Raw genomic sequence first — 13289 nt, 5'->3', positions numbered from 1 at the left:
GCTGCTTGTTGCTGGCAGCAAGGAGCCATGTCCCTTCCCTCTCCTGCTTCTTCTAGATCTTGATTTTCATCTTGCCTATTAAAACAGATTCTTTTAATGATTGCCCTTAAAGCAGGCTGATCCTTGTTCTGGCTGGGGAGGAACTTTCCTGGACTGTTTTACAATAACAGCTTCACTCAGTGCTACTCTTAAAATTAGTCTCAATTCAGGGACCTTTCCACAGCTCAAAACATCGTAAGAGGCAGCATTACATTTGGGTACATGTGTGTAAATAACAATGATCAAGTGAATAATGCTTTCTAAGTTGTCAATAATATTGCAGTGTTCACCTGCAGGAACCTTAGCCTGTCGCTTGGTTTTGAGCAAAAAGATGCCCTGTTTTGTCAGTTGTGTTGCTTTGTTGAAAGACCTAAAAAAGTGAAGTGCCATGTCTCCAGAACCCTGGAAATTTTCTCCTCTCTTTGGTAACACAGTAACTTTGCTCCCCAAACCAGAAAACTGAAAGAAGGAACCTGCTCTGCAGGCTAAAGGCAGAATCTTCAAAGAAATGTAAAGGAGACTGGAGCTGTCTCAGAATGAGACTTTCAGAACTAAGTATCTGGGGAGCCCAAGGACATGCGCTTTCCACTCCCTCAGACCTTTTGTCTTCACTGAGAAAAATATGTGTATTTTTGAAATGTATAAACTTAAATTTTTTATGGCCAAGGCCTTACTGCTTCATCCATATTGAAATTTAAAGCTAGGCCAGTCCTGGAGCTCCTTTGGAAGCGCCAGTCAAGGCCACAGCAGGTAACCGAGAAAAAAGAGGGGAGATGCAAGACCATAGCAATAAGGAACTCATGACCTTTCCTTAAGAAAACGTTGCTGTTGAGGTGACTGTGATTCTCCTTGTACGCCCTATGTTTGCGTTCCCCATGGTGCTCTGTCCGCTCCGTGATCCAGCGTGCAGGCTCTGCCCCCAGAAAGCCCATCCCCAGCCGTAGCTGCGCTCCCGCGGCCGCCGGCTCTCTCGCCCCTCGCTCGTTACTGTGCTTCCAGGACTCCCCTGAATGCACACGGGAAGCGGCAAAGCTGTCAGAAAACCTGGATTTCCTGGAGCTGATGTTGTTCATGGCAAGGAGGATCAGATTTTTTTGTGTTATGGGAAACCCATGACAACGATAAAAATAACAATGTCCCACCCTCCCACTTCGTTACTGGCCATGATTTAGATGGTTGTGATGCAGGCAGCGAGGGATAATCTCATTTGGGGAAATGGGTCTAAGGTGGAGGCAGGAAAAACTTCTGAGAACCGTTCTGGGGTTGGGAATACAGCAGTGAGTGGTGTGAAGTGCTGTTTCACGACATGGAAGCTCGCTTTTCGGCATGGGTTGTGCATTGTAACATGGCATAAATAATCTTTGCTGGGTATTCAGATCTGTGTGCAGCTTGTGGAGCCCCCGTGATGGAACGATGCCAGTGAGGAGTAAAGGAGGAGTTAACCAAAACCTTCAAATACAACCAACTCCCCTGTGGCAGAGCAAAGGAAACAAACTCTGAGCTTAGGTTTCTGCACTGTTTGGGTTTTTTGATCTGGCATCCAGTTTGGATGCCAGAAGTTTCTAAAGTTGGCCTGGTGTGACTCTGATCCTACTTGAAACATTGGCAAAACTCATGTGGAATTCAGTAACGCAAAAAAGAGCAGAGTCTTGGAGTGCATCAGCTAGCTGTTTGGGACAGGGACAGTCTTTTGTCCTTTGTCTGTACAGCACCTGATACAATGTGGCCCTGCTTCTGAGATGTAACAGCAATGCAGACAATAAATAATAATGTTTTGTGAGTTGATCAGGGCTTAGGGCAAGCATATATGTATGCCACGTGTCTGTATGTATGAATAAGTGTCAGAATTAGGGAGTGGCGAATACTTAATCACAATAGACAGACACATTTTTTTCCCTTTTCCCAAGGAGCTGGTCAACCATCCAGTGATTTTATTTATTTATTAAATATCACTGGAGATAGTTCAGCAGCAGGGGAGCACTGCTCTGTCGTCCTGAATGATGATTGCCATCAGGCTTGAGAAATCAGTCATTTCTGGCAAGAAAAAACTGTTTGGTGGGTTAATGATGCAGGGTAAATACTGACAGTGGCCAGTGGTCTGAGCGCACCAGACATGACCTAAGGGAATCATAGATTCTGAGGGGGCTGCTGCTGCTGCTGCTCTGTAATGTGATTGCTTCTTTATAATGGCTTCAACTTCTTCTCCTTCCCCCCCCCCCCCCCCCCTTTATCATTATTGACCAAGGAGCATCAGTAAGGCTAGAAAATAAATAGTTCCCTGATGGTTAACAACAGGCTCTCCACCAATTGGAATTCAAGCTGTGCTCCCTGTTATATTCTTTATAATCACACTTTATTGCGTAGAGCAGAAAATAAAGCATCTATCTATCTATCCACCCCCCCTTTTCCTCCTCGCTACCCCAGGGAAATTGGGTGCCGTCTTCTCATGGAGCAGGTGAGAGGAGGCTCTCGGGCTGGGCACGCACCGGTGGGACCGGCTGGCCCTGCAGCCTGGAAGCCCCTTCCCGACGGCGGGGGCGGGAGCAGCCCCCACCGCCCCGCGGGCCCACCCGCTGCCGCGGGGGCCGAGCCGGGCAGCCCGCAGCCGCCGCAGCCCCGCCGGGGAAGGCGAGCCGCGCTGCTCCGTGTGTGTGTGTGTGTGTCTGTGTGTGTGTGTGGTGCCGGGGGCCGCTCGGCCCCCCCGCCCTGCCCTCCGCAGCCGGCCCCGCCCGGCCCCGCCGCCCGCCCCCGCTGCCGCCACCCCCGGCGGCGCGGCGCGGCTCGACGGGGCGGGCGGCGGGGCCGGCTGGCTCCTCCGCGCCCCAGTGTTTGCGCAGCCACCCCCCGTCTGGGGCCGGGTTGGGGCTGGCTCCAGGCTCCCGGGGGCGGGAGGTGATGATTTTCCAGTGGGTATTTGTCAGGTCAGAGTCTGCGCCGCCCGCCGGGCTCCGCGCCTCGCTCCCCGGGTTATTTATTACCTCTCTCCCCGGCGGCAGCGCTGCGGCTCCGGGGCTGCTGCCAGCAACCCGCGGCGGCGGCGGGGGCCCCGCCGGGGGGTTCCCGAGCAGCGACGGGCCGGCCGGCCGGGAGCGCTCCCCGTCTCGCCGCGCCGGAGCCTGCGGGCCGGCCCTGCCCGCGTCCTCGCCCCGCTCGGGGCCGGCGCTCCGCGCTCCCGGCGGCGCTCGCCCCTCCGGTGCAGCCGGGGCCGGTGGCTCCGGGAGCGTTTGCTGCCTGGCGAGGGAGAGGCAGCAGGGAAGAGGCTTTTCTGCGGGCTGGAAGCAGGCTGGTTGTTAAAAAGCAGTCTGGAGCCGAGTTAGGGGAAAAGGAATCTAATGTATTTCTAATCGGGATTTGATTTGGTGGAGCTAGAGACACCGCTACAGCAGAGCACCCCAGCCTCCGCTGTTGTCGCTCAGTTAGCTGAAACTCCTGATGCCCTAAACAAGCTCATCCCCTCCTTATTCATGAGCTCAGAAGTCTCTGTCAAGCAAGGGGGCAAATTTGGTTTTGCAGACTTCTCGGTGACTGCAGCCCATGGCGGTCAGAGAGAGCTTAGGCTCAATGAGCACTGCGACCTATTGGGCTCTGTAGCGAGGCAGAGCTGCTCTGGAAGGCGGGTTGCAGAAGGATGGAGCTGCAGCTCCCTCGGCACTCGGCCATCCCCGCAGGTCAAGGGATAGGGGGGAGACAATAGGTTTGCCTTTGAAGAGCTCTGGTGTGGACAGCCCGGACTGGAGAGCAACCACGCAATATACTGTTTATGATGCAGAATTACTCAAAATCCAAGTGACAACACCATTACACGAATTACATTTGTTATATTTTTGTTGAGTCGCTGTAGGTAAAGTTGAATTTTTAAGATAAAACTGAATGCAATCCCTAGGCTGACCCTATCTGCTGTTACTGGCTGAGTTGGGTTTCTAGGATACCTTTAATCCAAGGCTCTCCTAGTGCTTTCCAGATCTTCCTTAACATTTCACCCTTATTTCAGCTTGTTTGTTTCTTTGCATGCAGATTTCTCATGTGCCCCATCAGTTTGTTCCCTGTGTCAGGAGACGGTGTGACTAGGGTCCCTCCGTGGATTTTGTCTCTGGGGTTGTGACGTGAGCTCTAAGTGGTGTGACAGGAACGCCGCCGCATCGGGGAAAGGCCTGATTTGTTGGCTGACTGGTCAGAAGGAAAGGCCCTTGGCTTGTGGAGAATTGCCACAGCATAGGGGGAAAATGGTCTTGCTTCTGTGATGGGGATTCTGGTCTAAGCTTTACTTTCTATGCCTTCTGTACCAGTCTGCCCCTTGGATAGAGGAGAAGTGCTGGCTGCTGGCCTTCCTGTAAACAGCAGGCACCTAAAGCCAATCCGGTGATGCAACTCTAGGGTCCCCACACGTGACAGACGTGCAACCCGCATTTCTTTTGCAAGGGCACGCAACTCACAATTCAGTCTTGCTCCTGACAGCTTGACTCCTCGCTGTTGTTAAGGTGCCTTTCAGACTTGAACCTTCTGTGCGGCTTGCAATGTATTACCCAGTTCAAAAAAAAAGCGGGAACTAGCGAGCAAATGTTTCTCTCTCACGGTGAATTACACCTCTCTCATCCTGACCAGAACTCCTTGGATGCAGGGGAATACAAGAAGCAAAGTAAATATTATTTTGTTATTGTTTAGCTGAATTTCTCTCCTGGTGTTGCCTGCTTGTCTGCAGATGCACCAGGATCCCCAGAGCTCCTGGACCCTTCCACCTCCCCATCTGTTGCCCTCGGCCCCGCTCTCGAGCAGTGAAAATACATCCTAACAGGCTTTGCCTCTGGTTAATGGGGAGAGGAGAAAAGAGACCGCTATAAACTTGTAGCGGTCACAAACTTGTGGGATGTGTCAGGACAACTGTTGTTACAGGCAGGTTAACAGAGACACGCGTGGAGGGGAACTTGGTGCTCCGGCGGCACAGGGGAGTGCACAGGCAGGTGGGAGGGCCAGGGCAAAATGCTAACGAGTGAGAGGTGGTTAGCAGCAGTCAGAAGCTGCTAATTATCCCACGCTCCAGCTTGTTCTCATGAGAGCTGGGAAACTCTGTCTTTGATCCTCCTGCATTTCATCTCATAATTGGATGGAGGTTCCAGATGTTACTGCCGAGCATTGTAGGGAGCTGATGGAAAGAGGTACCTTGAACCAAGGGCCTTGGACAATCCCAGAGGTATTTTCAGTGCTTTGCTAAAGGAGCGCTTGGGACGCCATTCACCTTCTTGTCCCTGTTGAGTTATTGCTAGGGTTTATTTGCATCATCTCCTGAATGGCCTTTTCTTTACCATAGGCATCCTTAAGGTTCCACCCTTTTTTACTCAAGTTTCATGGAGAACAGAGCTGAATGTTTGTTTCCTCCTGCTTAGAAGAGGTTTGAATTGGATTAAGTTTGTGTCTCATTGCTGCAGTTCTGTATGACTATTCCAATAAATGGATTTACTGATTTAGTGGCGTTTAGTGGTAGCTACTGCAGCAGCAAGTCTGAAGACAGCTCCAAGAACATCAATGGAAAGGGAATTTTGAATTTATCGTTGCAAATATGCATGTTGAAAGCCCAATTCTGGCAGCTAGATCTTTTCATGAACAGTACATCCAACCTAAGCAAAACAACTTGAAATGTAAAGATGTAATTTTTGCACTAAGTTGCTCATTAATTGGCCACACATCAAGGTATTAGCAGAAATCAGCTGGGGAGGATTTTTCCTGTCTATTCCATGACGAGACAAATCCACTCCCGAAACACTTGGTCTCACAGAAGCTCTGATTACAGACTCTCATTGCACTGCAGGTTTCGTTAGTATTTCCAGAAGAATTTCTGCTGTGGCACAGTACTGGCAGAACGGAGAACGATAGGGAGCGAGAAAGGTCCGTTTGCTTGAAAAAAAATTATTAAAGTATCAGTGTAGTTAAAGTACTGTGGGTATAACAGTATGATCTCTATTATTATTCCAAATAATAATGCTTTACCCCAGTTGAGTAATACAAATAAGATCAGAAAAGTACCTCTCTCAGAAAAGCTTCCCAAGTGGGAGTTGCGCAGTATGAAATGGCTCTATAATTTTAACGGTAAATTTCTTAGTGCAGACAAACCCTGGCTCTCGTAGCAGTCCCGGGGAATGTCACAAAAGAGGGCGTTAGTGTTACTAAAGGGCTAGCAGTTTTCTAAGGAACTGTTTTCCATAATCAGTTATAATCTGAAAGGAGATAACAGTGCCTAGCTACCATAGTGACATAGATAGATGGGATGTGCCAGCTACTCCCCGTAACAACCTCTTGAGGATCTCCTTACGAATTAAAACACCCAGTCACACACCTATCGTGAAGGCTTATAGCTCCAGATGGACGAAAAAGCTGCATTCACCCAGGCATGCACGCTCTTGTCGATCTTACTTGGCTGTTGACCATGAGCACAGCATGGAGCTGCGTCCCCGTCCAGGGCTGCTGACAGAGAGGAGACTGGGACCCATCATCCCTAGGTGCTCATGAGGTAGAACAAGAGCACAGAGGGGAGAGAGTGTCTTTGTCCTCTGTAAAGTGTTGTGTTTGCCTCCTGAGATAAAGGTTAAAACGCACAGGAGAATCCTCAGCAAGGGGTACCAAAGCTGACGTCTCTGTAGTGCTGATATCCCCAGGGAAGAGAGATGGGCAGCCCTCGACCCTGAGCCCCACACTCTTGAATTACAGTTCAGGAGGCAAGTGGTGGGGTCTGAAACGGGTTCACTCTGCAGAGTCTGTGAATGCGCTATGGGTACAACGCTCCTTGACTTCTTGGATATGAGCTCTGCTCCACAAAGAATACGACAGAAAGCAAATACGGAGGAATTTCGAATATGGATGGCTGAAAGTTAAGCAGACACATTACTGGGCTAATCTCCGTAATCAAGGGCAGGTTGTCTGTTGCTTTTGGAGCTGGGACTTGGGGCTGGTTTTATGGGGTTTTTTGGAACCTCCTGTTTTCTTAGCTGATGTGAATTTTCATGTCTGGGCACTGGAGCACAAGCTGTTTCAAGCAGGTCATTCAGATCTTTCGCCCTGCTTTGTCTTGATACAGGCGTTCTGGCTGCTGAAGCCATTTTGGAGCTTTCATGCAGTAGTGGCTGCCATCAACTCAAAGTGAAGATAAAACCACACAGCTGAAAAGGTCTAAAATATTTGCAAAAAGGTGTGGGGCGTGCACCGAACTGTATCTTAGTTTGAACTGTGTGCTTGCTTGCTTGTTTTCCTGCCACCACAATCAGCAGGACTGGACCTATGCCTGTACTTGGTGAGACCTCCTCCAAAGAAACCCCCGTGGTGCTGATGATCCGGTAGTTTCAGTCTGTTCTCAGAGGATGCTGGGCCTGGTGGCATTTCATGCTTCTCCTTAGGAAAGGAAAAAAAAGGTGAAAAATGGGATGCAAAGGGATTTGGTATTTCTCAAAGAGAGTCATTTTATACGGTATTGTTAGTGGTGAAGGAATAGTTTGAAACCCTTTTTCTCTCAGTAGAATTAAGGATCTGGACAGATGTCAGCTGTCTCAGAAAGGACTCCAAGTTGCTGTTCAGAGCTGGCCTGATGACTTCTGGCATCTAGAGCCTCCTCCTGTTGTACCACACCACATGTCCTGAGAGCAACAACATGGGGTGTTTCTTCTGTGAGGATGGAAGCAAACGGTGGGGGCATGCGCAAACTATGAGCAGTAGCCGTGGGGACCAGGAAACTAAGGGAGAAGGGGAGAGAGGATGGGAGGCTCAGCCCAGAATAATGTGGATATAACGTCCCTAAGCAAGTTCATTTACCTGCGCTTGCACCGTGTCCTGGACTTCTCACGGCTGATGCTAATAGGGTCGCTTTCATTTTATAAAGAGAGAAATGAATGGCTTAGTTTGCATTACTGTATTTCAAGAAGCAAACTACAAATCTGATTAGAATGAGTTGTAAAATTGCATAGGTGTATATGGCCAACATGTTTGTGTTTATGTGCACGTGTGTACAAACACACATCTAAGCAGCACAACGTGTTTGTAGTAGTCTGAAGGTTAATCCAGGTTGGGACTTGATTTCCATATTCACTCAGTGAAAACTGATACAATCTTTGTAGTAGTATACAATACTGATGCTGATACAATCTTTGTAGTAACGAAAATACCAAATATATTGGAACAATGAGCATTCTTGCAGTCAAATACAGCAGATCCCCTGGTGAGTTATGCTAGGTCTACTCTCTCAGGTATTAGTAGGAGAGAGGGGGAGAATCTTGCACTCAATAATTTATGGATCCATAAAGATTTTTTTTTTTTTGAGCAAGTAATAATTCTTTGGAAATTAAGGCTAATTAAAAGCAATACCATCCCTATAAACACATTCAGTTACTTTGTCAAGACAATTTTATATTTGTTTCCTATGGTGTTCCCAAGTGCATCCTAATCAGCGCTTTGCTGTAATTGTGATTAGAGACCATACCACAGAGACAGACTCCTTAAAAACTGAGGGAAATAACAGGCAGTTGGGTGCTAACAGACTTGAGTGTCTTCTGCATATTTACAATGGATTAGGCTTTTTTACTTTAGGGTCACTGCAGCCTTAACCTATACGCAGTGGTTTATGGCTAACGCCAGCATTGCTTCTGGGTGCAAAGCATGTGTGAGAAATGTCTGCATGCTTGTGTACTTAAAAGGGAAGATGAGAACTTAAAAAGATCTCTTTCCTCCACTACTCAACCTCGGCAATTGGCCCCAACTTCCTCCTAAGTCTTTCCTGGGTAGTGAAAAATGAAATGTGTGTTGGAACCCAGCTTTTTGCCCCTTCAGCTGTTGGCACATCTGTTAGTCTGCTGAGGATGAGATGCGAGTTACCATATGGCTGAAACGTTAGCGACTGAAATTCCGATGACTGCTCCCATCAAGCCAAACTAATATTTCAGCAGTGTGTCTCTTACCAATTGATAGGCACAGAACCTCAGGTTTGATATTTTAGCTCTTCCTGTCTTTCTCAGGGCACAAACCAAAGAGATACTAGCTCTCTTGTTTACCCAGCATCTATTTTCCGAGTGCCCGTGCAGCTCTGTGTGTCGGTGTCTGACAACGGACGGCCCTCGGTGCCAGGCTGTCACAGCTACTGCGTGTGTCGGCTGCTACAGGACCATAGCTCTTCCCATCGTTTTATCCGCGGCTATGGCTAACTCTGCGCTACAGACAACAGAGGAAAGGAATAGCTTTTGCAAACAGTACAATGTTCAAAATGTCTTTTTATCCTTGCCTCTTGGTGCAAAACTTTAAACTTTGTGCCAGTGTACAGAGTAGTTTCTCAAGTGCGTGCTGGCAATGTATCTACTTGCACGCCTGAGAGTGAGTGTAAATAGCTTGTGCCGTGTCTGGATGCAGATTAGTTTTGGCTAAGGCAAGGAAGGTGTATGACAAACAGAATCCTTTTCTCCTGCTGTGAACAAAATAGTTATTTGTAAGCATTTGCCAAAGAGTTTAGATGAACAATTTTAGGCATCAGGCATCAAAATTGTTTGTAAACTGCTTGCTCTGAGTTTTCTGCATTTGCCACTTGTGGTGTGTTACGTCTCACAATTACTTGGTTTTGCTCAGTGATTGAGTTATTGAACTTGAGAAAAACAGAGATATAGAAATATACAGTATGAGATAGAAATGAACGAGGAGTATGAACACCTGGAGCGTTGTGCTTCCCAACTCCGCTTTACAGAGATGTTTTCTCTCTATTTTATGAGTGAAGAACCTGGGTTTGGAGTCACTAGGTGAAGTGCTGCAGTCACATAGTGAAGCAAAATAGGCAGAAGTAGAAGTTGGAATGCCTGGCTCCACATGTAGAAAAGTTCAAGTTTGGAAGTCTGACAAGCAAATAAAACTCGGCGCTAACTAGTTGCAGCAGGCAGCTTCTCTTGTCCACAAGCACGCTGCGTTTGCTATGAAGCAACGCAAGGGAAGGCGCAGAAAAATTGCTCTTCTTCCAAGGAACTCAAATCACCATGAGAAGATTCAAATGTGTAAATGCCTGTTTACGTTTTTTTTAAATTCCCTTTGTTTTGTTTTTGTTTTCTTATATCTTATTGTTTGATTAAAGCACTCTGTTGCAGTGTAGTCATGGCAACAAGTTTACTTGGATGAGTCTCTTTTTCTAGGAATGTAAGATTTAAAAGAAAAGAAAAACAAACGCAAACAAGACAAGCCTTCATGTGGTCCTGACCCAGCGTTTATTCATAATGATGGAGGCGCGAGCGAGGAGTGAGTACAAAGTTGTTCATGTGCGTTTGTCTCCGTGAGTTCACTGGAGACTCTGCTTACGCTGCTGACTGTTCGTAGGTATGTCTTTGGGTATGTGTTGTTCAAATACAATGTACGTGTAGAAGAGACCGTGTAAGAGTTCTGGTATGACTGCCTTCCTGTACCGGCGCTGACCTAGATAGCCCACGAAACCATTGCAGGGAAAGCACAGCAGCACAGGCGTCGGGGAGAATTCCCTACAGAAACCTGGGTCTGTGCTGACGGAGCTCCTGCGTGAGGTCTTCTCAGAGTACCAGTGTTAATTTAGTAACGTTTAGCTATGGCAGATGGACGCTCGCTGCAGTCATATCTGAAAGTGCAGTATGGGCATAGCCCTGACTGGGGCCTATCTATACGTAAAGTTTCACGTTGCTGTAACAAGGATTGCTCAGAAACCTTCCTAGTGGAATTTGCGCAGCTGCCCAGTGGGGTGCAGTTATGCTAGTGGAGAGGTGATGTATGCTAATCCCATCATTACTAGGGCAATGACTACACGACGTCCGTTTCTAGAAAGGAGGTGAATTAGAACAATACAAAACCTGTCTGCAGAGATGCCCAATGATTTAAAAACTTTAGAACATGGTAGCTCTAATTAATGTGTTCGAAAGCTGCAAGCCAGCTCAGGTAGTGTGTACTTCAGCATGTGTTAAATTGGTCAAGGTGGGCTCTACCCAGTCTTTAATCTGATCTTTCTAGCATGTATTAAAAGCAGTCACACCTTGATTACACTAGACTCTTCCGACACATTACTTCCAAAGGATTAGCTAACAAAGTTCATCTACCTAACCTAAAAAAAGCGCTCTGTTCATGCACACGTGTTTGTACACACTTGTGAATTAAGGGACAGACCCATGGCTTATTCTTTCATGGCACTGTTTGACGTTGGGATGGCACACCTAATGTTATCTTCTTTTCAATGGTCACTGATTTTTTTATTGTTTTAACCCAGCAATAGACTCCAGCCATGCCCAGATTCTTGAACAGTCGGTTTTTCAGTGTATCTTTTTGTTCCTACGATGGTAGGAGGGAAGGCAGGCAGGAAATAAGGGATGTGGAGTAGCAAAGAGTGATCTACAAGCGCTGGGACACAGCCAAGCTTTAGATTAATACAATGTGACCATTTCACCATCTTTTGATAGAGTGAGCTTTTCTTAGCAGTGGAGCAGAGCAGAGTAGCACAAACAAAGGCTTTAGGAAAAAGCGAGAATCTGGTGGAGGCTTTCTTCTGCATTACAACTCGGATACCTCAAGTCTTTCACAGCAGTTAGGAATTAGCAATAAATAACCTCTGAGGAGAGAGGAACAGACAAGGGCGAAAGATGCATTTTTAATTGCAATATGCGCAAAGAAGAATAGTTAATGCAGAGAGCAGCACAGGGAAGCTGTCCAACGACTGGAACTGCAAAGGCGGCAGCTCTTGCCTTAAAAGTGAAGGGTCAGAGAGAATGGTTACTGTAACAGCAGCTTTGGTACTTAGGACCTTGTTCCATTGGTGATTTCTGTAAGTGCTTTTTTTATTTTACATCATGGAGGCATCACTTGAGTGTAGCTAAACTTGTTGTTTTCCAAAACCTTTGCAGAGAAGGGCAACCTCTTGCTGTGTTACAGGGGGCTGGAACATTGAAGTGTGAAGTCAGTAAAAATTTTCCGTTGTTTTTAATGGAAATAGGATTGTGCCCTTTTAATTTAAACTTCTCGTTGTAGAGATCTCAGGGCTGATTCTGATCTAAGTTACCACAACATACCTGAACTTCAACCAGTAAGGAAGAGAGGTGCATCAGTCCTTCTATCATTTGAGAGGGTTTCCAGCGCCGTATCCTCTGACAGCACATCGCAAAGGAAGAGGGCCCCTCGGTGCGCAGCAGCCTCCTGGCGCGGGGCCGTTCTTGCGGGCAGTATCTGTAGCAGCATACAGGGGTCCCTGAGCTCCAGGCCAGCTGACTCTGCAGCACAGCACAACCACCATACCGAGTCAGAAAGGGGACGGAAAATGTGTTCCCTGCATGGGAAATTATTAGTTATTTAGAAGAAGGGAGCAGCTAGTTTAGAGTTGGTCCTGGCCACCCAGATAAAACTTCCTTCACTTCTCCCCAGCAGACATTTAATTCCTCTCGTTTTTTGAGCGCTGCTCTACTTAGACTGGTCACATAGCTATACAGGGCACTTGTAGGGGAGGTGATCTGAAGAGGTATTTTGTGAAAACAGTTTGATGAGAAGAGAGTTCCTTAAGGCACCGTTGACTGTCCCAGGCTGTTCTCTTGGAAGCAGACAAAATCCCTGCATTAGACAGGGATGTATGCAATTTACAGCTCTGGTTCGTTGTGTAAGCTCATACTACCGCGACCCTACTTCCAAGAAAGACAGAAAAAACCTCCGAGTTCCATGGTGCTCCTTTTTCACTCCAATAAATCGGTGTAAAAGGCCATGTTCTCTATCAGTGGGATTAAGAAGGGTACAGCCCAGCAGTTCCTGAGAAAGCATTTTTTGAGACCCAAAGCCTTTCCAGTGTCCTCCTTCCCAACCCTCCTCCCCTGAATACCCACCTGTGCCCTCCCTGCTGTTGCTCTTGCTGCTGGGCTGTCAAAATATCTCTCCTAATGAAGCAGTCTGGCCTGAGGCTACTATTACCTCCAATACCGATCCCGCTGAGCATGACTCCGGCAGCGTGGCTGGCTGTTCACATGCAGCGAGCATAGAGCTGGGCTACACCTGGCAAGGAATAAAAGACAAAAAGCAGTGAATCCTGGCTGTTAGACAGCCTTGATGTCCTCTGAGACTGTGAAGGAGACTGGGCAAGGCATGAATATGGCTGGCTCGGGAGGTGGTGGCGTGGCTGTTTGGTCTCCTTCCCTGGCTTTTGGTAGGCTCAGCAATTTGGTAGGGAGAGCCGTTGCTTTCCATCGCTGGTGTGACAGTGTCAGGGTAATTCTGTGGAAAGATAGGGAAGTGGGGAGAGGAGCTGTTAA

The sequence above is a fragment of the Platalea leucorodia genome (genome assembly GCF_965183815.1).
Source record: "Platalea leucorodia genome assembly, chromosome: 17".
Taxonomy (NCBI): Eukaryota; Metazoa; Chordata; class Aves; order Pelecaniformes; family Threskiornithidae; genus Platalea; species Platalea leucorodia.
The sequence above is the reverse complement of the archived record's forward strand: the minus strand, read 5'-3'. Positions refer to the sequence as shown.